Here is a 25,712-nt window from a genome sequence, read left to right as displayed (position 1 = left end):
GGTCACAAGTGGAAGTCCCCAAACCTGCAAGGTTTGACTATATCATTTCAGAGTAAAACCACTCACCTGATCTCCAGGCTCCATACTCTGTGGGAAGCCACCCAATTGGACAGAACCCCAACTGGACAGAACCAGTCAGAACATAGAATTTCAAAAATCTAATAAAAATGAAAGCCCAAAACAGTCAGGTTATGGAAGAAAAAAAACAACCACAGGCATATACAAAGCAGCTCCTTCATATTTGTTTTTTGATAGAGTAAGAAGGGTACATCAGGTTTTCCTTTTACTACTGATGGCCAGATCCTCACAGTATGGAGATAAACTCTCCACTGTCATGACTGAATAGGTTCCTTTTATCTGTTTGTAGAAGTCTGGCTGCTTCCCCTACCCAAACATTCTGCTAACCTACAGTTTCAACTCAGACTGGTAGAGTGACTATTCTTAAACCTGACATGGAAGAAGGAATAAAGAGGACCTGGGACGCAGCAGCAGCTTCTGGCTTCCAATTCATGGGGCCTGTGAAGGCTCTGGATACCTTGCCCAGACTGCCATGGGAACCTGATGCAGTGCTGAGGACCTGTAAATGCTCAGTGTCACCCCTGGACTCCTGCTAAGGGAAGCAAAACCTAGTTTTGCCAGGAAATCTAAGGCTGCAGTGAGCTATAACTGTACTATTGCACTAGTATGTTGACAGAGAAAGTCACCTCTGCCCTGGCCACCTTTCTGCCCCTCACGGGCCAGGTAAGGCCTGTAGCCCAACCTGTGTGATAGCCTTTGTAAGTAAGTGCCCAGGAAATTTGTGAAAGGGGACTTGGGAGACTGAAGGAACTCCCTGGTTATTAGAGCCACACATTCAGCTTTTTTCCATTATCAAGAATAGTTCTATGAGCCAGGAAATCTAAGGCTGCAGTGAGCTATAACTGTACTATTGCACTCCAGCCTGGACGACAGAGGGAGACCTTGTCTCTTTAAAAAAAAAGAAAGAAAGAAAGAAAGAAAAAGATAAAGTAAGCCCTCGGGAACCAGTCTTTTAAAAATGCCAGGCACGGTGGCTCACACTGTGTAATCCTACCACTCTGGGAGGCTGAGGTGGGAGGATCACTTGAGTTTAGGAGCTGGAGACCAGCCTGAGCAACAGCAAGACCTATGTCACCACTAAAAATGGAAAAATGAACAGGGTGTTGTGGCGGGCTCCTATGGTCCCAACTACCCGGGAGGCTGAGGCAGGAGAATCACTTGAGCCCAGGAGTTTGTGTTTGCATTAGCTGTGATGACACCACTGCACTGTAGCGTGGGCAACAGAGTGAGACCCTGTCTCAAAAAGAAAAAAAAGGTCTTTTTCCTAAACAGAAAAGAAGGCAATAAGGAGTGTGCTATAGCAAGCCTTTATTTATGGAAGAGGAAACCCTCTATCTACATTGTAATTCTGCAGATTTCACAATGTCTGTTGGGGGTGCACTTCTAACATTTGATTAAGAGCCACAGCCACTGGCTTCCTCCACCCACAGAAAAATTCCTTTAAGAAATCATAAGACCATCAACATTTAGCAGCTGTTTAAAACACTGTTTAGACTCTTGGAATGATGCTGGGAAATTCTTGGAATTACGGTCTGGGGCAAGAAGGGATCATAAGAGTGGGAAAATCAATAATCTAAATTTCAAACCCAGGGGGAACTTTTATTATTTAACCTACTAATCTGTTCCTGTTAATACACTTATTGCAGAATGAATAAGTGTAACGGAAAAGAAAGTTAATAGTCCCTTGTGTTCTGGATCAAATATAATGTAGGATACCAGTTTCTCCATCCAGGGGTCCTCAAACTTTTTAAACAGGGGGCCAGTTCACTGTCCCTCAGACCGTTGGAGGGCTGGACTATATTTAAAAAAAAAAAAAAAAAAACTATGAACAAATTCCTATGCACACTGCACATACCTTATTTTGAGGTAAAAAAACAAAACGGGAACAAATATAATCACACCGTTTCATGTGGCTTGCGGGCCGTAGTTTGAGGACCCCTGTAAACCACCTGGCTTAGCTTTGCATGGTGACTTGGAACAGAATGGCAAGAACCTTACAGACCATGAGAACAGGCCAGTTGTCTGAGTTCCCAGACACACAGCCAAACTCAGAAAAATAAGAAACAAACATGGGGGGGAACATTCCAGAGAAACATGACCATGGGAGGCATGTCATTGGGTTGTCTTTGTTTTATATAAGGCAATGGTTCTCAAACTTTATGCTCTTGAAATCCCTTTATGTTCTTAAAAATCAAGGATCCTGAGGAGCTTTTGTTTCTAATAGGCTAGATCTACCAGTATTTAAAATATTAAAAATTAAAATTGAGATGTTTAAAAATACTTATTAATTCATTTTAAAAGTACAATAATATCCTGTTCATATTTTTATAAAGATGACCATATTTTTCCAAAGCCAAAACCCAATAAATGGGAAAAATGGCACTGTTTTGGAGTTTTAAAAATCTCTTTGTCATCAGGCTTAATGGAAGATGGCTGGATTCTCCTATCTGCTCTTGCATGTAATGAGTCTGTTACAATGTATTATCTTGATTGGTGTATATGAAGAAAAGCTGGCCTCACACACATATGTAAGTGGGAAAAGGAGGATTATTTAAATAGCCTTTTCAGATAATGGCAGGTTTGAGTTTCTGAACAAATGTAGTTTCTTAAAGCTTAGTTGCAGTGTAGAATCTGAACAGACATCTAGACATTATTTTAGGTGACTGTCCTGTACAGAGTATTAAGTTCTCTCTTGCCTGGGGCCCACATGTGAGACCCCCAAGGCTGAGAACTCTCAGAACCTTGAAGACATTTGTAGCTCCGCCCTCTGTGCTTTTTCTGCTATCTAAGATTATAGACAAATCAGATTTCTTCTGTGAAAGCTACTCTCACCTTACTAAACAACAGTAATCTCTTTCCTCAGTTCCACTAATGTTATTACCTGGACCATTTATTTGGCATTTAGTAAATGCTGTCAGTTTAATGCCAAGTAAGTGCTTACTCATCGTTAATTAAGCTAATTAAAACAGGTTCTTTCACTAGTACTTCTTTTAGGTTTTTTTTTTTCCCACAACAAGCAGAAAACTTGATTAGAGTTTCTTAATCTGGGGTTCGTAGATTAGCTTATTGGAGGCCAATGAACCCCCGAAACTGTAAGTGAAATTGTGGGTGTCTGTGTATATGTCATTTTCAGAAAGGGCAGTCTCCTCCCAACCCCCAAGAAAGATTAATAACAACTAAGCTAGATTCTCAACAAATACATACACTGGTTGGTCTTTGGGGGGCATTTAAAAACCCAAGATCTGCTATAATGAGATCTGGAAAGGCCACAAAACACTCCAATCTTCAGATCTTCATCTATAAAAGCAAATCCTTCCTTGCTGTGCCAATGGGATTTTAGTTCCCTCAGCTCTATAACTACATCAGAATTCCAATCATCTGGTCACCTTTGAAATTCCAAGGTGGTCGGTGTTTGGAAGAGAACTTTTGGTCTATTTTAGGTGTCTGGTTAGTGCCAGGGAAGCAGTACGTTGACTATGTGGTTTCATTGCTGTGCCTCCCTTAGTGCCAAGAAGCAAGACAGCATCTTACTGAGGGGTCAGCAAACCTTTTCCGTAAGGTGCACATAATAAAGAATTTAGGCTTTGTGGGTCATGGTCTCTGTTGCTATGACTGAGCTCTGCCACTGTTGCAGGAACGCAACCATAACCACAGAGAAGGGAGTTGGTATGGCATGTCTGAGTACAACTGGGGCCTGTCAGGACTCTGCACTTGACCAATAGTATGTAATCCCAATCTTGACTTAAAAAGTGAGGATACAAATGCCAAGAAAGCAGCTCATCCCAAGTGACAGCCCAAACAGCCCAGTGAAGCAGGCAGGAAATGGGAGTGATATTACAATCAGTGTTCGGTTCTCGTGCATCCTTTATTGGAGACTATTAAAAAAGGTTATTGTTTACACCACCAGACAAGGAGAGGGAAGCCTCCTACTATGAAATCCAGATTACTCCCTGATCTGCCGCTCTGTAATTAGTGACCCTTTCTTTCTCTGTCCCATGCAGACAATGGATAAAAAGTTCACGGTATATGATGTCAGCAACATTCTAAAAACAATCTCTTGATTGTTACACTTTAAATTCTGCCTTTGCACCTGACTGTGGCTGCAGCTGCTAGTCTCACCCAGCTCCTACTCATTTACCAAACTGGTTTTGACAGCTCCCCTTTGCAGACTCCCCAGCAGGAGAAAAGCCTGGTGGGAGGGGACACTGTAGGTAGAAACCCAGTGGCATCATTCCCAAGAGAGCTTCCCAAAGAACGAAAGCTCATTTACCGCTACTTACAAGTTTAGTGAGCAGAAGACACAGAAGGGGTTTAGATGATTCAGCTTACAAATTGGAATTTAAAACTTGGCAAGTGCTTTGACTTATTTACATTTCTTTCGTGAAAGGACACTTTTCTTTCTTATTCTTGGTAGAGAGTCTTGAGCCTCCACCATTTAGGTTCTTCTCTGGTGTATCCTTCCTTTTGTCACTTGCTGTTCTGTTGTCCAGCAGGAGTGACAACTGTGCATGTCCTTTTTGCTGTTAGTAATTCTCTTGACCATGCGTGCAAGTGGGACTAGGGCACATTCCATACTTGGATTTGGTCCTGTGTCATCCACATCAGACAGAACTTGGTTTGGGGACAATTATTAATGCTGTCATCACTGATGACATCTTTGCCCCAGGAAGGTATCCTTTTGGTCACCTCTACCTCTGTCCCCATGAAACAAAGGCTAAGGCCCAGCCTCTCCTTCTTGGGTAATGAGTTCCTCCTGTGTTTGATGAGGGATTTTCTGATCAGTGGAGCCCAGATTCTGGGCCACTGTCCTAGAAGCAAGGAAGACTGGAGACAACATAAACTATCTTTGGCCGATCATAAGCACTTTCTGGTGCAACTAGCATTTTCAGATGAGCATTTTCAACAATAATCTCCTAAACTTCCACTAAAAACCATTCAGCAGAAATTCCCCAAACAGACAGAGATGAGATGCTGGGTGGCCAAAACAAATGCCCAGAACTCCAGCTACATGGCAGAGAGTAGACGTCAGGGGCCTGGTCCCAGGAAGGCAGCAGGGAGAGAGACAGCTCCTGCTGGGCGCTCACTGCCCGTCAAGCTCTGAACAAGGCCCTGTAGGTCTCCTCAACCTTACTCTGGCTGAGCCAAGACTTGAAACACTGCTGAGTCTGTCCATCCATGCTCTCCCCAAAATACTCCAAGTTGTAATTAGCAGGTCAGGCAGAGAAACTAACAGCATCACCATGAATGGGCACAAAAGCAGGTTGGGAAGGAAACTCCCACCATGACACTGCTGACTTTGGAACCATCAAGTCCATGGCAAGACGGAGATCTAGCACACAAAGCCAGCAAGCACCAATTTAGTAAAGCTCAGTTTTAAGGAGGAGAAATGATCTAAAGAAAATCCAACTAGAGCTTCTCTGTTACTGATACAAATTGTACCGGCTGAAAGGAGCAAAGGGGCTCTAAGGTACTTCAATCCTGTAGTAGTTTGAATCTCACTTTGTCACCCTTGGTAGAGTGCTGTGGCATCACAGGTCACAGCAACCTCCAACTCTTTTTTTTTTTTTTGCAACCTTCAACTCTTGGGCTTAAGCGATTCTCTTGCCTTAGCCTCCCAAGTAGCTACAGGTCCCTGCTAGAATGCCTGGCTTTTGTTGTTGTTGTTGTTGTTGTTGTTGTTGTTGTTGTTATCAAAGGTTTAAAGATGTTGGAAATACAGATAATCAGGCTAGAATCATGGGAATGATAAGAAAAAGCTAAAATGCTTTGTTTTGATTCTTTTTTGTTCTTTTTTCTCCCCATAGCTCTTATTTTCATACCTACAAATTTGGTGGGAAAATATCAAAGAGTCAAAAGAAGGGAGGTGAGGGCTGTCATTGTGGTGGGTGGTGGTTCAGAATGTCATGTTTATTCTCATCAATCAAGGCAAAGATCACAGCCAGTCTGTGCCTAAAGGGGAGGAGAGAAAGGGGGAGTCAGTAAAGGAAGGCTATTCTCAGCCATAGAAGAGGGTGGAGGACGGAGAGGGCTTGGTTAACCAAAAGCAGCTTTGCAGAGGCTGGCTCAAATCAGAATGATTCAGAAAGGTCAGCCTTAATGGATTTGACATATAGTCTTTACCTTTTTATCATCCTATTTGGAAAATATTGCTCAATAGACTATTTGGAGGACATAATACGAAAGTCCTTGTTCTTGGATGGTGTGTGGGACACAGAGACAGCAAATGTGTCTCAGGCATGGAGGTGGGTGGGCCCAATCTAGGGACAGGGCAAATCTTCCCTCGAGCATATCTGCTGAAAAATCACAGCATCCTCTGTGTTATAGGAACAGGCTATGGCCGATTCATGTAGAGTGTGGGAGAAAAAGCAGGTTTCAGAGGACAGTTTATTTATTTTTTTTTAGAGATAATGTATTGCTCTTGCTCAGGCTGGTCTCAAACTCCTAAGCTCAGGAGATCCACATGCCCCAGCCTTCCAAAGTGCTAGGATTATAGGCATGAGTCACTGCGCCCAGATAGAGGACGGTTTTTTTGATTTCTTTTGTTACTCCTAAATTGTAGGGACACAGCATTTGTCCTGAAGGTTTATGGATACAGTCCATTGGCTTTAATGAATTTTTTTTTTTTTTTTTGAGGCAGAGTCTCACTATGTTGCCCTTGGTAGAGTGCCATGACATCACAGCTCACAGCAACCTCAAACCCTTGGGCTTAAGCTATTCTCTTGCCTCAGCCTCCCAAGTAGCTGGGACCACGGGCACCTGGCACAGCACCCAGCTATTTTTTGTTGCAGTTGTCATTGTTGTTTAGCTGGCCTGGACCTGGTTTGAACCCACCAGCCTCGGTGTATGTGGCTGATGCCGTAACCACTGTGCTATGGGCGCCGAGCCAGCTTTAATGAATTTTAAACTCTAACTGAAGGGGAGATGAAGGGAACAGTTAACATAAAATTTAAAAGTTCAAATGATAAGGAATGATGAAGTTCCAGGTTTCATGGAAAGACCCACGGGCCCCTTTCTTAAATGTTATGTGTTCATAGTGCTTCGGTTCCCAAAGTAAATAGGCTGCCGGACAGAGTCATTGGTTCTGATGCTCACAGTCACATAGAGCAGAGACACAAACACACATGGGGTCTACCTCTTCGTCTCACAGAGCTGCTCATAAATGGGCATCTGGTATACTGAACACTAGGGGGCAACTCTTGCTGAATTAAGTCTAAGGATAGAACTCAAAATGTTTTGTGCAAAGATTTAACCCAAAGAACTTGATTGAAAGGGAAATTCTTACGTGACAACCCTAGAGAAGCTGCCTCTGTCGACCAGTAGTGGAGCCCGGGAATCTGCGTTTTATCTCGCCCTCCCAGCTGATGCTGACGCCTGTGGTCTAGAACCTCGCATGGAGAAACACAACTGGGTACTCACATGTGAACATATGGTTCTTCAGAAGCCTACTTTTTGTTAGATTGACCATGGATAGAATGACACAAATGTTGTATAAAAAAATGTCCACATCAATAAGGCTTCAACTGGTCTGTGTGGATAAGGAACCCTTTCTCCATGTGTGTCTTGGTCAGTAATGCCAATACTGGCTGGCTGGGATGGAACATACTCAAACTCATTCAATTGCAAGTATTTGTTTTTGGTATTGGCAGGGTCCTTTCTCTCCTTCAGCTTATACTACCTTGAGAAACATCCAAAGTCTTCGTGGACTCCCTCTAGGCCCCCCGCCCCAGTGGTGCCTCATTCCTCTAGCTTACCTGCTGCACCACAGGCCTTTGCTGTGATACTACAGCCATGCAGGGGATTGTGCAGCTGAGAGGGAGGTGGGGCACAGGCGAATGGGTGTGTAGGTGACAGGTGCTATCTTTTTGTGATCAAACACTGCATGGGCTTTTCCCATCTCAGCAGTGGTGGTAGCCTCTGCAGCTTGATAGATTCATGAAATCACTTTTGGCAAGCACAGAGCTACTCAAGGAAAAGAGAACAGTGAAGGTCCTGGATTCTGGCCCTGACTGTTTGATGGCTGTGTGCATGTGTGTGCATATATGCACATCACACACACGATGTAGGGAGTCTTGAGTGCACTGGAAATTTCTAGCTTGGAATTTCTATGACTGTCTCTTGACAGGAATATGCTTTTCTGTTTTTGGTTTTTTTTTTTTTTTTTGCAGTTTTGGCCAGGGCTGGGCTTGACTCTTCCCCTCCCCCCAGCCCCATATATGGGGCTGGCACCCTACTCCTTGAGCCACAGGTGCCACCTTTTTTTTTTTTTTTTACAGTTTTTGGTGGGGGCTGGGTTTGAACCCACCACCTCCGGCATATGAGGGCGGTACCCTACTCCTTTGAGCCACAGGTGCTACCCAGGAATATGCTTTTCTGAAGGATAAAGTCTTCAGTGAATTTTATGTCCCCAAATTTTATGTCTCTTGCAACTTTAAATGAGGAAATTTTTTTGTTTATAGTTTTATGCCATGGGGAAAGGAGAAAACACTGGGAAAGTATAACTCCTTGTAAAAGGTCACATTTTTGTAATTCTGTGCTGATTCATAGAGATTCTCTAATAAATACCCTTCCTGACTACATTGGAAAAGACAGTAAGTGAAACAAATGAAATCACCCTCAAAGTAAGGATTGCCAGGCAAATGGTGAATGGCAAATTTTAACTACTTCTCAACCTTGGGAAATATGATTGGGTTTCTTTCCCTTTTTGATGACACCACTACAGTTAAGATTATGGATTTACATTGGTGTAGCATTTCACAGAGTGCTTTAACCATGAGGTAGACAGGGAAAGTTCTATTATTTCCATTTTTCCCTTGATTTAGATATTTAGGGCATGGGAGGTGGGGGGCACCTGGCCCTGACTGCTGAGTGGTCACCTAAGCCTGGGTCTGAGGGCTGACCCACTGCCAGAGCCACACCGTCTCAGGGCTGAGTTGGCCTCTGCTGCCTTGGTTTGTTTGTTTGAAGTTTTATTTCATTTTTAATTGACAAATATTAATTGTACAGTATGGTGATGTTTTAGTACATGTACACACTGTGTAATGATCAAATCAGGACAATTAGCATATCCATCACCTCAAACACTTGTCACTTCCTGTGGTGAAAGGTTCAAAATCCTCCCTTCTAGCTGTTTTGAAATATCCAATATATTGTCGTTAACTGTAGCCTTTTGTAACAACATGGGTGAGCACATTGTGTTATAGTTAGGAGGAATAAATTCTGTCTCCTTTATGAATTCAAAATCTTTCTTCCTTTATTCTTTTATTTTTTCCTTGAACTCATTTTCTAAAAATAAAACTCAGGGCTCTTGAGATTGTAAGATTTTCTTCTTAAGATGACACTTCTGAATATCATTCCACATTTAATTCAGATTACTCATTGCCAATCCTTTTGACAAAGTTGTATAAGTTTCTTTGGCATGCCTCTTGGAAATTTATATGTGGAAAACTATCTTTTTTGACTAAGTGATCTGTTTCCTTTTATCAGATAATGAGATTTATGTACTTCTTATCTTCCAGAAAGTTTAGAGCTAAATTTAATATTCAGCGATAGCCTTTGTGTTATCCTTAGTGAGTTTCTTCTTCCATGAGGTTTTAAGTTATGTATTTCAGCTTTATTTTATATGCACCTTTTATAATGAGCCAAAGCTTTTTGGAAACAGGCATTTTGAATAAACATTCTTTGATCTAAGTTCAATCTGCTATGAAGTAATGCCTTAAATAATTCTTTAAGGTTATTAAACTGAATTGAGTAGATCACATAATGCAAGTGTTTTTTTTTTTATAATTTTTTTAATTTTTTTATTGTTGGGGATTCATTAAGGGCACAATAAACCAGGTCACACTGATTGCATTTGTTAAGCAAAGTCCCTCTTTGCAAGTGTTTTTAATTGTTACATGCACTGCAGAGTAAAAGTTGTTATGGAAGGAATTTAGTGTATAAAATAACACTATAAACAATGACAAAGGGCAGTGAAATAAAATCAATGTACAGGAGAAATCGAGAAGTTCAAGGGAAGATTACTGACATTTCATTTGAGTTTTGAAGTATCTCTAAATAATTCCTATAACATGTCAGGGCAGAAGATCATTTTTGCATTTTGCAGAAAGACATGCTGAGCTGGAGGCCCTGTGCGCTGCTCTGATGGCAGCCCCTCAGCCTCACCAGGCTGCCCACCCCATTTCCCTCACAATCAGGTCACACTGAAGACCAAAGTCAAGTCAGAGGGCCCTGCTGCTTAGCAGATGTGTGGTCTCAGACAGACTGACCCATTCTGTGCTTCATTTTTCTAATTTGGAAAATGGGATCATAGTATTCACTTCAATGGACAGTGTGAGCAATTAAAGTGATTTATGAGAAGGAATTGGCACAGGCTCTGATGCGACTTTCCTTGAAATTTGAATTCTACCTCATAAAGAATATAAAATGTTTCTCATCCTGTTTCATAATAAATGCTGTCCAGAGCCCTGCATTAGGGTGTTCTTTGTGAAAAACGTCTGCTGGAGTTTTTACAACAGAAAAATGCCGAGCTGAGTGTGCAACTGCTCGGATTCTCACAGTGGACGCACCTGTGCTAGCATTTAGGTCAAGAAACAACCCCGAAACCAACTGCCTATACCCTCCAAGTCACCCTTCCATCCCAGGAAGGTACCTGCAGTCTTGACTTCTAACACTGTAGGTTTGTTTTACCTGTTTCTATATTTTATAAAAACTTGTTAAGTCATATAGCACGCACTCTCACATGTTTGGCTACCTTCATTCAACATAACGTTTGCAAGATTGATCTGTGATGTGCAGGTAGCAATAGTTTATTCATTCTTACACATGGCCATTGCACAGTACCGAGGTATTTATTAATTATAGTGTTGATGAAAATTTGGGTTTCCTGTTTGAGGACCTCATGAATAAAACTGCTACGGACATTCTTGTAAGCCTTTTGATAAATGTCTATACACATTACTATTGCAAATGAGGACTCAGCTCTGACCTTTGTTTTATTCTCACTCAAATTCTTTTCTAAGAGATCCAGTGAGTCACACATACAAATGATAAAATCTCATTAAATGGGTGTTGTTAACCTGGTATAATGTGGCTTACTTTCCCACCTGTCTCTGGTATAGCATCATATGACAGAATATCCCCTTTTCTTTTCTTTTTTTTTTTTTTGTAGAGACAGAGTCTCACTTTATGGCCCTCTGTAGAGTGCTGTGGCCTCACACAGCTCACAGCAACCTCCAACTCCTGGGCTTAAGCGATTCTCCTGCCTCAGCCTCCCGAGCAGCTGGGACTACAGGCGCCCGCCACAACGCCCGGCTATTTTTTGGTTGCAGTTTCTTTGGCCGGGGCTGGGTACGAACCTGCCACCCTCGGTATATGGGGCCGGCGCCTTACTGACTGAGCCATAGGCGCCGCCCTTCTTTTTTTTTTTTCTTTTTCTTTTTGAGAAAAAAAGAAACGTAAAGAGTCTCAAGCTGTTTCCCTGGGTAGAGTGCTGTGGCATCATAGCTCACAGAACCTCCAACATGGGCTAAGGTGATCCTCTTGCCTCAGTTTTTCTATTTTTAGTAGAGATGGGGGTCTTGCTTTGCTCAGGCTGGTCTTGAACTCATGAGCTCAAGCAGTCCACCTGCTTTGGCCTCCCAGAGTGCTAGGATTAGAGGCATGAGCCGCTGCTCCCAGCTAGGGTGAGGAATGGACCAAAAAGGTTTTGAGGAGTGTGATCTTGGCAGAAAGGAAGAAGAAAGAAAGACCTGGCATAGTTCCAGCCTAAACCTGAAGGCCTGAGATCCAGCAGAGCCAATGTGTAAGTCCTGGTCCAACCCCAAAGGCCAGGAGCACAGATGTTCTCAAGGGCCAGAGATGGAAGTCCCAGCTCTGCTTTCTCTTTCTCTCGCTTTTTCTATTCCCCACCCTTTTTTAAACTCAAGCATTCTTTTCCACTGACTCCTGGTCTTTAGACAAAGCTTAACTCTTTGCACCAACTGCCACCTAAAACATCCCCCAAACCCACCTGTGCCTCGTAAGCCCCTGCTTTAAGATATCCCACCTCTTCAGACTGAACTGACATCTATCTTCCGTGTATTGGTTTACAGTCTTACCTATAATTCCTGTCTCCGTGAATGTATAAAAACAGTGACCTGGCCAACTTGGGCACATTTCCTCAAGACCTCTTGAGAACATGTTGCTTGGGTTGTGGTGGAACATATTTGACTCAGAATAAACCTCTTTAAATTATTTTAGAGAGTTTGTGTTTTTTCCATTAACAGGTAAATTCCTAAAGATGTAATTGCTGATTTGAAGGTCTGCATATTTGTCAGCTTTAGTATATCCTATCAGTTCCCCAAAGTGGTTTTGCCAATTTATACTCCCATACCATGCAGGACTTCCTCTTCATCCTCATCAATACTTGGTATTGAGTTCTCCAACAAAATGAAATAGGACTAATAGCGTGCGCGTGTGTGTAGACACACACATATACATGGATTTATTATTTGCGATTGGCTCATGAGATTATGGAGGCTGAGAAGTCCCAGGACCTGTGGCCAGCAAGCTGGAGGCCCAGGAAAGCTGACCTGACATAGATCTAGCCTAAACCTGAAGGCCTGAGATCCAGGAGAGCCAATGAGTAAGTCCTGGTCCAACCCCAAAGGCCAAGAACCAGGAGCACAGATGTCCTCAAGGGCCAGAGATAGAAGTCCCAGCTCCGCTTTCTCTCTTTCTCTCCTTCCCTCCCATTTCCCCTTCCTCTCTCCAAACCTTATTTCTTCCTTTCTGACAAGATCACACTCCTTGAAACCTTTTTGTTCTATTCCCCACCCTCAAAGGATTGGTTGGTGCCCGCCTATACTGGGGACGGCAAATCTTCTTTACTTAGTCCACTCATTCAAATGCTAATTTCTCTGAGAAATACCTTCAACAATACATGCCCAGAAATACTATTTTTTTAATTTTTTTATTATTAAATCATAGCTGTGTACAATTAATGTGATCATGGGGCACCATACACTAGTTTTATAGACCATTCGACACATTTTCATCACACTGGTTAACATAGCCTTCCTGGCATTTCTTAGTTATTGTGTTAAGACATTTATATTCTACATTTACTAAGTTTCACGTATACCCTTGTAAGATGCACCGCAGGTGTAATCCCTCAAATCACCCTCCCTCCGCCCATCCTTCCTCTTCCCTCCCCTCCCTCTCCCCCTTCCCCATATTCTTAGGTTATAACTGGGTTATAGCTTTCATATGAAAGCCATAAATTCGTTTCATAATAGGGCTGAGTACATTGGATACTTTTTCTTCCATTCTTGAGATACTTTACTAAGAAGAGTATGTTCTAGCTCTATCCATGTAAACATGAAAGAGGTAAAGTCTCCATCTTTCTTTAAGGCTGCATAATATTCCATGGTGTACATATACCACAATTTATTAATCCATTCGTGGATCGATGGGCACTTGGGCTTTTTCCATGACTTAGCAATTATGAATTGGGCTGCAATAAACATTCTGGTACAAATATCTTTGTTATGATGTGATTTTTGGTCTTCTGGGTATATACCTAGTAGAGGAATTATAGGATTGAATGGCAGATCTATTTTTAGATCTCTACGTGTTCTCCAAACATCTTTCCAAAAGGAATGTATTAATTTGCATTCCCACCAGCAGTGTAGAAGTGTTCCCTTTTCTCCACATCCACGCCAACATCTCTGGTCTTGGGATTTTGTTATATGGGCTAATCTTACTGGAGTTAGATGATATCTCAAAGTAGTTTGATTTGCATTTGTCTGATGATTAAATATGATGAGCATTTTCTGGACATCCCTTAGTCCAGTCAAGGTGACATAAAATATTCACTATCACACATTACATGGTTGGGTAGTGATATCTCATTTTGCTTTTAATTTTCATTTCCCAGATGACTAATGGATCTGTTGCATTTATAACATTACCTTATATTGTTTAGAAAATAAGATACTTCTATACACAAAGCAAAACATAACTAAACATATAAAGCAAAAACTCATAGAAATACTGCATATAGAGAGAACTTGATAAAGCACAAATATGATGAACAGTTTTAAATATTTCCATTTAAGAATTCAGCAGATCAATCATTCTTTTCTTGGGGTTGCACTCCTGTCCAATGAGCGCATAGTGACAGCAGTCCTACTAACACCTACACAGCATGCTTACATCAACTAGAGCTTTGTTTTATATTGGTGCAATGTTTGGAAAAAAGAAAAATCTCTTTTTCCCGATTAAAACAAACAAACAAACGAAGAATTCAACAGATCTAGTAAATTTCAAATAATCAAGGATAAAGAGGATCTCAACACATTCATAATCTCATGTAATAATATAGATACAATATATAATATACAAATTGTATATATATTATTTATATAAATTGTATATATATTATAATATATATATATAATTAGAGAACATATATATTTTTTCCTTTTTTTTTGTCCTTTGCTACTTGTAAAAATTATAAAATTCAGTTGGGTACTTGATGGTGAAGGACATTTTATTTTATTTTATTTATTTTTTGAGAAGAGTCTCACTTTGTCACCCTAAGTCACGTGCTGTGACATCACAAATCAGAGCAACCTCAAAGTCTTGGGCTCAAGTGATTCTCTTGCCTGGGCCTCCCAAGTAGCTGGGACTACAGACCCCCACTACAACGCCTGGCTATTTTTAGAGTTGAAGTCTTGCTCTGGCTCAGTCCGGTCTTCAACCTGTGAGCTCAAGCAATCCACCTGCCTTGGCTTCCCAGAGTGGTTTAAATAGTTGAAGAAAGAAAAGATATTAGCACCATCAGTCTCTGATCAAAATCCAAAAATATTAGATAAATTTGATAAAGTCCAAAGCTTAAATACTTAGAAATTGGTGTGCACTCTCATGAAGTATCCCCAGCGTAAACAGAAAGTCAAGGCTGAAATGACAAGTTATGGAGTCATTCGAAGCAAAGGTCCTTGAGGCAAAAGTTATGGAGTCATTCGAAGCAAAGGTCCTTGAGGCAAACCTATAGTATCCAGGAAGCGTTGTATTAGAGAAAACAGCTTTAAATAAGTACCTTCTTTATTATAGAAGAAATTCTTAAAATGCAGGTTAGGATGAATTTTAAGAAACTGAAGAAGAAGAAAACAACAACAAAACAAACTTAAAAGGACCTAAGAAAAGGAAAACAATTAACATAGGAGCTGATATTAATGAAGTAGACACAGAGCTACGTATTACATAAATCCTTGGTTACTTAAATTCATGATTAAGGTTAAGAAAAGTCTGAATTTTAACCCTGGACACAATATGGGCCCTAAGAACAAATGTATTGATTCTCTGGTTATTTAGTTTCCTTTGCTGTAAAATATTACCTATCAACAACGGTAGCAGTGATAACAATAATATAGTCAGGCGCTGGGTAAAGATGTTTTGGTCAAGGACAGACCCTATATACCAGGGTGGTCCCATGAGAATATAATATCATATTTGTACTGTACCTCTTCTATGTCTGGATGTGTTTAGATGCACACATACTATAGCATGTGTTACAACTGCCTGCAGTATTCAGTACAGTAACATGCTGTGTGGGTTTGCAGCCTGGGAGCAATGGGCTGCAATGGTGCAGGTGCAATGTGCAGCCTAGGTGTGCAGTAGGCTGCACTGCCCAGGACTGTCTCAGTGGAGTCTATGAGTTCACACAACAGTGAAATTGGCTAATGGTGAATTTCTCAGAATGGATCCCCATTGTTAAGTGATACATGACTTTCTGAAGACAGTGTGAATGGTCACAATATGTTTTTTTTGTTGTTGTTGTTTTTGTTTTTGTTTTTGTTTTTGTGGTTTTTGGCCGGGACTGGGTTTGAACCTGCCACCTCTGGCAAATGGGACCGGTGCCCTACTCCTTGAGCCACAGGCGCCACCCCACAATACGTTTTTAAAAGGTAACACATCATGCAATTTAAGCAAGTATGGTGCACTATTATTTATATATGCTATTATGTTAACTTCAGACTACTAAAGACATGAAACTGATGGACTGTGAGGGGAGGTGGAAGATCTCATCGTTCAGGTCTTTGCACCATGTTTGAACATCCTAAAGAATACCTAATGTACCTTTATCACGCAACCAACATACAGTTCCTGCAAGGAGCCTTTACAAGCTAGAATAGGTAACTCTGACTCTCCTGTTTGCAGACATTCCCAGCCTCTTTCTGAATCATGTGTGAAAGTTGTAGGATTGATATTAACCAAGAATTTATGAGAAAACTGTTGTAATGTTCAGTATGGCAGATACTAGAAAACAGAAAGTTGATCTTTCGTTGATTACAAAAGACTAACATCTTCAGCGCACTCTACTTCTTGAAATCTGAAAACACTGATGGGTCAATTTCCAAGAGCCAAATTTACCTGCCCAACTGGTCCTTCCAAGAAATTGAACATCTTTGTCATGAGAAGAGAATATCAAAACAAAATGAAACAAAACTGGGCATAATAGTTGGGGTGCCTAATGTTATATAGGACTCGAGACCTAGGAGCCATCACTCAGGAGGCCACAGTCCCTAAGTCGGGTAGAAAGCCAGGAGAGGAGGAGAGGGGCCCAGGCTGTTGTCCAGCCAGAGCAGCACCAGGTGGCCTCCGGCTGGGTCTAGCCCTGGGCAAGAAGTCACAAGCCATGAAGTCATTTTCTGTGTTGTAACCCAGCCAGAAGTTAAAATGCAAGGGTGCTGATAGACTTCCTGAATGTTACATAAAACCTGGTGTTGTCCAGCTCCAAATCCAGGAGCCACACATACAACTGATGAGCATGGTCTGTGAGTTACTGGGCTATGTCTATGCCGGCAAGAATCCCATGGCCGAGGAGCAGCACGCTGCCCACATCTGGCAACTTTGATATGAAACATAAAGGGGGAGTCCTAAATCTGCACTGTTTCACTGTCCTGGTATGCCTACCCCCTTCTCAAAAACATGCTGTTTGCTAACTTTGGGGTGTCTGTCTGTCTGCTTGTTTGTTTGTTTGTTTGAGACAGAGTCTTACTCTGTTGTCCTTGGTAGTGTGCTATGGTGTCATGGCTCACAGCAACCTCAAATTCTTGGGCTTGAGCAATCCTCTTGCCTCAGCCTCCTGAGTAGCTGGGACTATAGGCGCCTGTCACCATGCCTGGCTAGTTTTTCTATTTTTAGTAGAGACAGGGTCTTGCTCTTGCCCAGGCTGGCCTGGAATTCCTGAGCTCAAGCAATCCACCCACCTTGGCTTCCCAGAGTGCTAGGATTACAGGTGTGAGCCACCGAGAAGCCCTGTTTGCTGACTTTTGTACTAGGACATCTAAGGTGTGTTACCTGAGGGTCTTCCCCAGCATGTTCTTACAGGCAAGTGTACTGTGAAGTAAGCTGGGATCTCCACCCACCTGCCTTTGCCTGGCTGTGCAGCCTTTAGAAAGCCTCTTCTATCCTGCATTTTCCCAACCTTTTGTGAAAAAGACCAAGCACGGGAACTCTAAAGGGGTGTGCTGGGACAAGCCTCCTGAAGTCCTCAGAGCACCCGCCTCGCTATCCTCTCCGGAGGAACAGAGTAAGACTCTGTCGCACCCGCCTTACTTTCCTCCCTTGTGGCAGGGTCCCCTGAGCTGCCAAGAGGACATGCACCACAGAAAGCCATTTCTAGTCACCGTGGACACATCACGCCTGCAGCTGGCAGTGCTGCCTTGTCTCAGCATTGCAGGTGAACGGCCTCTTCAGTGGGGAAAATTCCTCAGAGGAAATTCCTCAGAGCCTCCTCAAGGATGGCTCAGGGCTTCCCTGCCTGAGTCATTCCAGCCATCAGGTGCCTCCCGCCACCGTCTTATCTTAGGTTCCCATACCCTGGACTCCTGCTCTGGGCTCCCGGGTGATGCCTAGGGGTGGCACTTGAGGCACACGCATGGGCAGCCTAGAGTTGGGAAGAGGTTATGTCCAGTGGGGTGATCAGAAGGAAGCAGAGTGGTGAATGCTGCCCCTGAACCCCCACTGCCCAAGGCAGTGGACCCAGCTGCAGGCAGAGGTATGGGAGTTATGAGCCGGAGAAGCTGAGAATGTCCCTAGGCAGAGTTTAGCTTTTTCATGATGTTATCATACTGGGCATTCAGGGATCCCCGGGTCTCTGTCCTTAAGGCAAACCTAATCGGAAGAATGAGAGGATGCAGCGTGATTCTTAGGGTGTCAGGTCTCAAGGGCACAGTTTTGATCTTCAAGTCTCCTCTTATTATTAAACTTGATCTTATATTTGAATTCTGAATGACCAGCTCTTAATATTCAAACTCCTTACTATTGAAAAAAGGCAGCTAGCACATAGGTATATTTTTTTCTTTTTAACCCATCCTATGTGACATAAATGTTCCAGGCATATCACTAAGAGTCCCTACCAGGCATCACTCCCACCTTCCTGTTTCCAGATGAAAGCCAGTCTCGAGGATGCTGGCCCAATGACAAGGAGAGATGGCAGTGGTAAAGTATGTGATCTTATAGAACCCTTTGGACACAGTAGCATGTGACAAAATTTCTTAATAAAAGGCACATTTTATAAGCAGAATATAAATATTCCATGCCTTGGCTTTGGACCCATGACTGCATTCCTGTGGCCGGGGCAGCCAGCCTTTCCCTCTTTCCTCCAAGGCTCCTGAGCTCACTCACAGCCCTGCCCAGCCCATTATTCATAGACATGTCTCCTGTTTTCCATGGAAAATTGTTCCATTGAGCTTCCTGGAGGGGTATATTGGGACTGAGAATCTTGGTTTTTTATTTTTATTTTTCCCTCTACCTTGCATAACAGCTCTGATTCCTAATTCCCTTGGATTCTCTCTCCTGTCTTGCTGCTCTTTGGGCTGAAAAATAGGAAGTCTTTTTTAGCATCTCATTTTAAGTTTACTGAGACCTAGTAGTACCTACATCACCTCTGTGATATTTTCATTTTATATACAAAACATTGTGTCTGAGTAGCAGGATACTTTGGTTTCTTGTGTTTTGTAATCATAAAATTCAGAAAAGGCTTTACAGGAGGTAAGTTTGCAAAGAGTTTTAGAGCTAGAATACTGCCTGAGTGCCGCAGTCTGTGATCCTTACAGGGATGCATGATAGAACTGTGAAAATCACTGCATTTTCGCAGTGAGGGATGATCCACGGAAACTTCCTCTCAACAACTCAGCATTGCGTGGCTCATTTGTGTGGAGTTCCCGCACACCAATGTTCAGGTAGAATGAGTACCAACACCACATATTAGAGATGTGAGTTTGCGCAAGCCATTCTCAGCTTGGATCTCACCTGGAAAAGAACACAATTATCTGTGCACCTCATAGACTTCCCTTGCTGCTACACGGAGCCAGGTGGGGTGAGTTCAGGAGGACATTTCCCCTATGGCTGGTAGATATCCTGAGAGCTCCTGCCTGGGGGGTGGGGCTGAGGTTCCTCAGAGGCCTGGGCTCCTTCCTATCCTCCCTGGGAGCTGGTAAGACCTGCTGATGTGAGGAAGGTGTTATTTTCACTTCATATTTATATTATTTGGGGACTGATGACTCAGTCATCATGACTCAGACAAGAATTTTAAGAAACACCAAAACAATCCTGTAGTTTCCTTGATGGCTGTTTGAATCCTCACTGGGAACCATCACATTTTCGGGAATGAATTCTCATGTGTACCCATGGAATAGGAATTTGCAAGAGATTGTCAAACGTCAATGAATTCAGAAAGGAAGTTACTGTGGTTTATTTACATGCTTGAGGCATAGACATCTTTAAAAATGAAACAGTCACAGACTTACCTCTGGGTCCATGGTCTGATGGAGGCATCTATGCAGATTTGCCAGTGCCTGGAAATTCTGAACAACAGGCTCAGATAAAGAGGGGAGGCATGGAGGAGGACAGGAAGAAGCCCACAAACAGAGGTCACTTTAAGGACACCATGAAAGATCCCTCCTATGCTACTTCCAAGGCCAGAAAGCCCCAGAGTGCCTGTCACACCCCACAGTAACCAGGCTATGTTAGACCACTGGCTCAGTTAGCCAGGAAAAGTCTTTCAGGATGGATTTAAAAGAGAACCCTGAATCCACTTGCAGTCATCTTGGATAAATGAATATCAGGTTTAATAAAATCAGCTCTATCCAAGTGAGTTTTTAAGTAGGAGGTTTCCAAGGAATAATCACTAAGTTACTATTGGGAGTGGCAATGGTGACATTAGAAATATTAGCAGACCCAGAGATAATGTACAAATTTAGTGCAAAGGGAAATTGTATCATAGTGCAAGGATCATAATACTGGCAGATAATAGTGCTAACTTCTTGTGATAATATGCCCCCGGCACTTAAAAGTTAAAGTGGATTTAGTGAGCTACCTTTCAAAAGGTGGTTATTATACTATGAATTTTATATTCATAATTCAGTTTTTTATGAACAACATAAAACCAATTGCTATAATTCAAAATTATTTGCATGCCAAGAATGTAAATTTTATACCCTATCATATATCACAGTTTTTAAGCTGTAGATCAGCAAACCAGTCTCTGGCAGTCTGATGGGAGTTTGTGTTATAGATAAGGGGCTGGTTATCAAGCTCTAGTTTGTGTATATGTCTCAGAAGGCATAGATGTGGGACAATCCTATACATTTATATGATACTCAGGTTCTATTTTGTTTTTAAATTTTAGCTTCCTCCATCCTCCCCTCATCCTTCAGTGTTATATATGGTGTTGTGTATTCATCATTTCCTTGTGGGTACAGCCCAGTCTCAGACTCCGTCAGAATGCCTGGGTTCAAATCCAGGCCCTGTACTTTTCTATCTGTGTTATCTTAGGCAAATATACTAATTTCCGTGTGCCTCAGTCCTTACCAGGACTGTGAGAAAAAGTGAACAAGTTCAAGCAAGCAAAAGTCCTAGAACAGTGCCTGAGACACTTTTGGCAACCATTCATTCATTTAGATACTTGTGTTTTGTGGTTGGTGTATACCAGACACAGTGGTAGGCTGTGCGGATTCAGTGATGGCTGCAGAAAAAAAGTATCTAACACCAAGGGTTCTGTTAGCGGCCCACAGATGTGAGCCTGGTGCTGGTGGCTACGTCATCCAATCTCCTTGGGGCTTGGTTTTCTCTTTCGTCCAATTAAGATAGAGTAGAAAAACCTCAAAATTATTTCCCAATTCTAAATATTCTTGGAGGTCCTTATTTTAATTCAAGTAGGCTCCTTGAAATTTATTTCAGTTGGTTGAGGAATTCAGTCTACCCACTCCACTGATTCAGAATAAAGAAATAAACATTAGGTAAATGAGCTTTGCATTATTATACCTTACTATGGTTAAGTGTTTTTTGGATGTTTGGAGTGCAAGGAGACATAAGAATTATCACATATTAACATTGTGGGTTCAAACAATTTAGAAAGCATGTTAACAACAGGTTTTCTCTGTTAGCCAGCACATTTCTCTGTGAAAAGTCTTCTGAGGCTCGGCACCAATAGCTCAATGGTTAGGGCACTGGCCCATACACTAGGGCTGGAGGGTTTGAACCTGGCCCAGGCCTGCTAAACAACAATGACAACAACAACAAAAAAATACCCAGGTGCTGTGGTGTGCTTCTACAGTTCCAGCTACTTGGGAGGCTGAGGCAAGAGAATTGCTTCAGTCCAAGAGTTGGAGGTTGCTGTGAGCTGTGACACTATGGCATTCTATCAAGAGGTGAGACTTTGTCTCAAAAAAAAAAAAAAGTCCTCTAAGACAGTATAGCCAATTTTTCCAATAGAGAGGTGGTATCAAGAGTGCTTCTCAGCACTTCATGTATGTTGAAACAATTGAATAGAATTACTCACTTTTTATCAAATCAATAAATAGGAAAAGTTAAAACTAGAAGTGATGAAGGAATGGAACAAACTGCCCAGAGCAGGGTCAGTGCCGTGTTCGTTGTATGCCTACCAGAAAGTGCTTTAGGACCCACTTAGAGATTCTTTGGAAGTTTTAGAAAGGCGCAGGCAGGCAAAGCTTGAATGTCTGTTAACCAAATAGATCAAATAGCTCTGCGTTTGGACTTTTCGAGTAGTAAAAGAATAAACTTAGCCTTAGATTTGTTTTTCTATTTCCATGCAAGACATTTGATCATTTAAATATTCCCTCTGGGTACTCCCACAGGCTCTGTTCTTCTGTCCTAAGTGTCACTGTTAATCACTGTTTCTCTCTTCTATGTTTCTTCTCCTCTGGTTTAAGTTCTGTGTTATATGAATTGCTCACTGCTATACCCACAGAGCCCAGCACAGTGTCTAGCACGCAGGAGAGAATATGTATACACACATATATCTTGAGTGAATAGAAAGGATGTTTTCCTTTACCAGACTTGCCTTCTGAAGCGTGAATATGTGGTATTAAAAGACAATTCTCCATTTCTTGGTTTTGGTTGCTTTGTTTTGGGAGAGAAGTGAAGAAAAGACAAATGAGTTGCTGTATGTGTCTGACAAGATTCCCAAGCTGATCTAATTCTGTTCCTCACGTTGTTCTGCACATAAAAAAAGAGTAACCTAAACTATCTACTGAGGTTCCCAGGATTCTTGACTTGGGTATATGGGGGTGAAGGAGAAATGGAACTTTTTAATCTAGCCCACTTCTTAACCTTTGTTCCTTGCAATCCCACTGTAGCTCTTGATCCTCTTGAAGAAGGCCTGAATTTTCTCTCCCCATCTGCAACAAGGTCTCTTCACACCCCTTCTAGTGAGGCAGTTTTCTGACACTCATGAGGGAAATAGTCAATGAAGTAGTGTTGACTAGGCACTTTCTCAGAGTCCTGCAACTGCATTTGTATCAGTTGCAGCCTGGTTGGGGATGTTCTGCATGAACTTCTCATAATTAATGGCACTGAAAGGTCTGGTCCAACATAGGGAATTTATTTACCTTATTGAGCTAAAGCCTTACTTCTTTGTTCTCTCCCTTCCCCACCACTATCCCCAACCTCCAACTATCATGGGAAATGTGACTTCCTAAAGACTGGTTGTCACCGACTTCTTTCGTCATCTCCAAGCACCCTAAACCAAGACTGCAGTAAGGTGGGAGAGAAGGTTCAGAGCCCAGCTCTCCCCCTTGGGGTCCAGAGAAGATGAAGGAGAGGAAGTCAGATCGAGATGAACACTATATCTGCCTCCTTTTTTCTTTTGATCTCGTACCTAGTGTGAACCCCCCTACACACACACAAAATTTTATGTTATCGTATCTTCACTCTATTGATGCCATGGCAATGGGCTGTAAAATGCAGAAGAGACATGTTCAAGGCCAAATTCGAACTTGGCAATCTAGCTGCCAACACAGTGGTATTAGTACGTCCTACGCCCAACCTAACATGAGCTCCCATCCCTCCATGCTGAGGCCTCCACACCTGGTGCCACATTGGAGGGTCATGTCTTTACATTTACTTCTTTTTACATAAGTATGATGCCACATAAATTTAGTTATCACTGGTTGCAAAACCAACTCCAGAAAGCTTACCTAAGGTGACATACTTTAACCATAAGAAGAAGGTAGAAGTTCAATATGGAAAACTCAGCAGCTCACTACCTAGTATTGTTTCTTAGATATCAGACTAGAATAACATAGTAATAGGAAACTCACTGTCTATGATCCAGGCATTTTTTGAACCCCCTTAATTATATCATTTCATACACACCACAATCATATGAGTATGTAACTCTGACATCTCCATTTCACAACTGAGAAAATAGGGGCAGAATAGAAAGGCTTTAACCTTCTTGCCTTTAGTAGCTATGGAGTACAGGGTGAAAGAATACCTCACAAACATAAGACTCGTTTTTATGGCATAGAAACTGCATATTAATTAAAGTCATAATTGATGACCTGATTAGAGCTTCTAGCAGAGGAAATTATTAACATTATAACTTTCTTGGTTTGAAGCTCATGGCTTAGAAAATGCCTGTATAATTATAAAATTCAAATAATTTATTAATTGCTTATTTTTAAGTTTGATAAAATGTGGCAGATTAGTAACAGCTCATTATTAGAAGAATTGTCTAATTGTTCTTTCTAATGATTCATGTTGGAAGGCTATAGATTCACTAGTTAACCCATGCGGTAGTGAAACATTTTTAAACAAACTTTCCAGAATGACCCTACACATGTCATTTTTGAACATCATCCTTCTTGGACATCTCAGCTATGCATTTGTTTACTCCCATAACAATTTCTGTTGAGGTCTGTGTGGATCTGAAAGCTTTCTGGTGGAAGGATCATGATCTCTGTACTGTTGTGAACTCACCACCCAGCCCAGCCCTTGGAACATGGGTATCTTTGATCTCTATGGAAAATCATTCTCATTACTGACATAGGGGCTGCTCCTCACACTGTCCACTTGATTGCTAGTCTCATTTATCATATGTGCATCCAAAAAGGTCTTGGCTGTTCTCAAAAGTATAATTCATATTAGAAAGATACTGATTTGTGGTGTTGTTCTGAAAGACTGAAGTAGAGATTGGATGTGCCTTCCAGTGGTTTTCAAAATCTCATACATCAGAGTGCTTGAGGCTGGAGGTTATGGCATCTGCAGGTTAGAAGTTTGAGTTTGGAGCTCCAGCCAGGATGATCGAGGTTGTTTGCAACGACCATCTGGGGAAGAAGGTCCGCATTAAATTCAACACCAAAGACACCATGGGGACCTTAAGCTGATTGCAGCCCAAATTGGCACCTATTGGAACAAGATTGTCCTTAAGAAGTGGTCCACAATTTTTAAGAACCACGTGTCTCTAGGGGACCATGGAATCCATGATGGGATGAACTTGGAGCTTTATTACCAATAGAGCAAACTCCCTTTCCCCCCGCTCTACCATTCTTTCCTCCCACACTGGTATGAAGGTTTGTTTTTAAAAACTCACATTAGAAAGGAATTGCCAACAGCCAGGAGGGAATATACCCAAGTTTTATTGTGACTACTGCAATACATATCTCACCCATGACTCTCCATCTGTGAGAAAGACACACTGCAGGGGGAGGAAGCACGGAGAGAATGTGAGGGACTACATCAGAAATGGATGAAAGAGCAGGCCCAGAAACTGACAAAACAACAGCTGCATTTCCGCAAGGAAGAGTACCTCCTACTCCATTCTCTGTTCCTCCTCCTGCAGGGGAGATGATTCCACCTCCCCCCAGTCTTCTGGGTCCTCCTTCTCCTGGTATGATGCCCACACCCCATATGTGGGGCCCTCCCATGATGCCGATGTTGGGTCCTCCTCCTCCTGGGATGATGCCAGTGGGACCTGCTCCTGGAATGAGGCCACCCATGGGAGGTCACATGCCAATGATGCCTGGGCCCCCAGTGATGAGACCTCCTGCTGGTCCCATGTTGGTGCCCACTGGTCCTGGAATGACTTGACCAGACAGATAAGGGTAGAGGGAAGTTTTCTTTATGTCGGTTTCGTATTACTTGTTCTGCTTCATCAGGAGATCATGGTGCTGTGATTCTGGGTGTTTTCTTAATAGCATGGTAAAGAAGACTTGCTCTTCCTTCCTATCAAAGAGAGAATAGTTTTGAAGGGAAGTGTCCCGACCAGCGGGACAGCAACGGGGGACGCAGGAACCACCTAAAGGAGAAAAACAAACAAGGGGCGCGAGAAAGGGAGACAAGAC

General features: G+C 42.2%; 1 non-coding gene and 1 pseudogene across 1 annotated transcript; both read left to right on the top strand.

The window, feature by feature from the left end:
- The first annotated feature begins 684 nt into the window (after window positions 1–684).
- LOC128566477 (U1 small nuclear ribonucleoprotein C-like) lies at window positions 685–25,470 on the top strand (annotated as a pseudogene).
- LOC128567122 (U4atac minor spliceosomal RNA) lies at window positions 14,189–14,314 on the top strand. Its single transcript, XR_008374782.1, has one exon. It is a non-coding gene; the product is annotated as a U4atac minor spliceosomal RNA (small nuclear RNA).
- Window positions 25,471–25,712: the final 242 nt, after the last annotated feature.

This window comes from Nycticebus coucang, chromosome 15 (genome assembly GCF_027406575.1).
Source record: "Nycticebus coucang isolate mNycCou1 chromosome 15, mNycCou1.pri, whole genome shotgun sequence".
Taxonomy (NCBI): Eukaryota; Metazoa; Chordata; class Mammalia; order Primates; family Lorisidae; genus Nycticebus; species Nycticebus coucang.
Note: the sequence above shows the minus strand (reverse complement) of the source record. Positions and strands in the feature narration are given on the sequence as shown.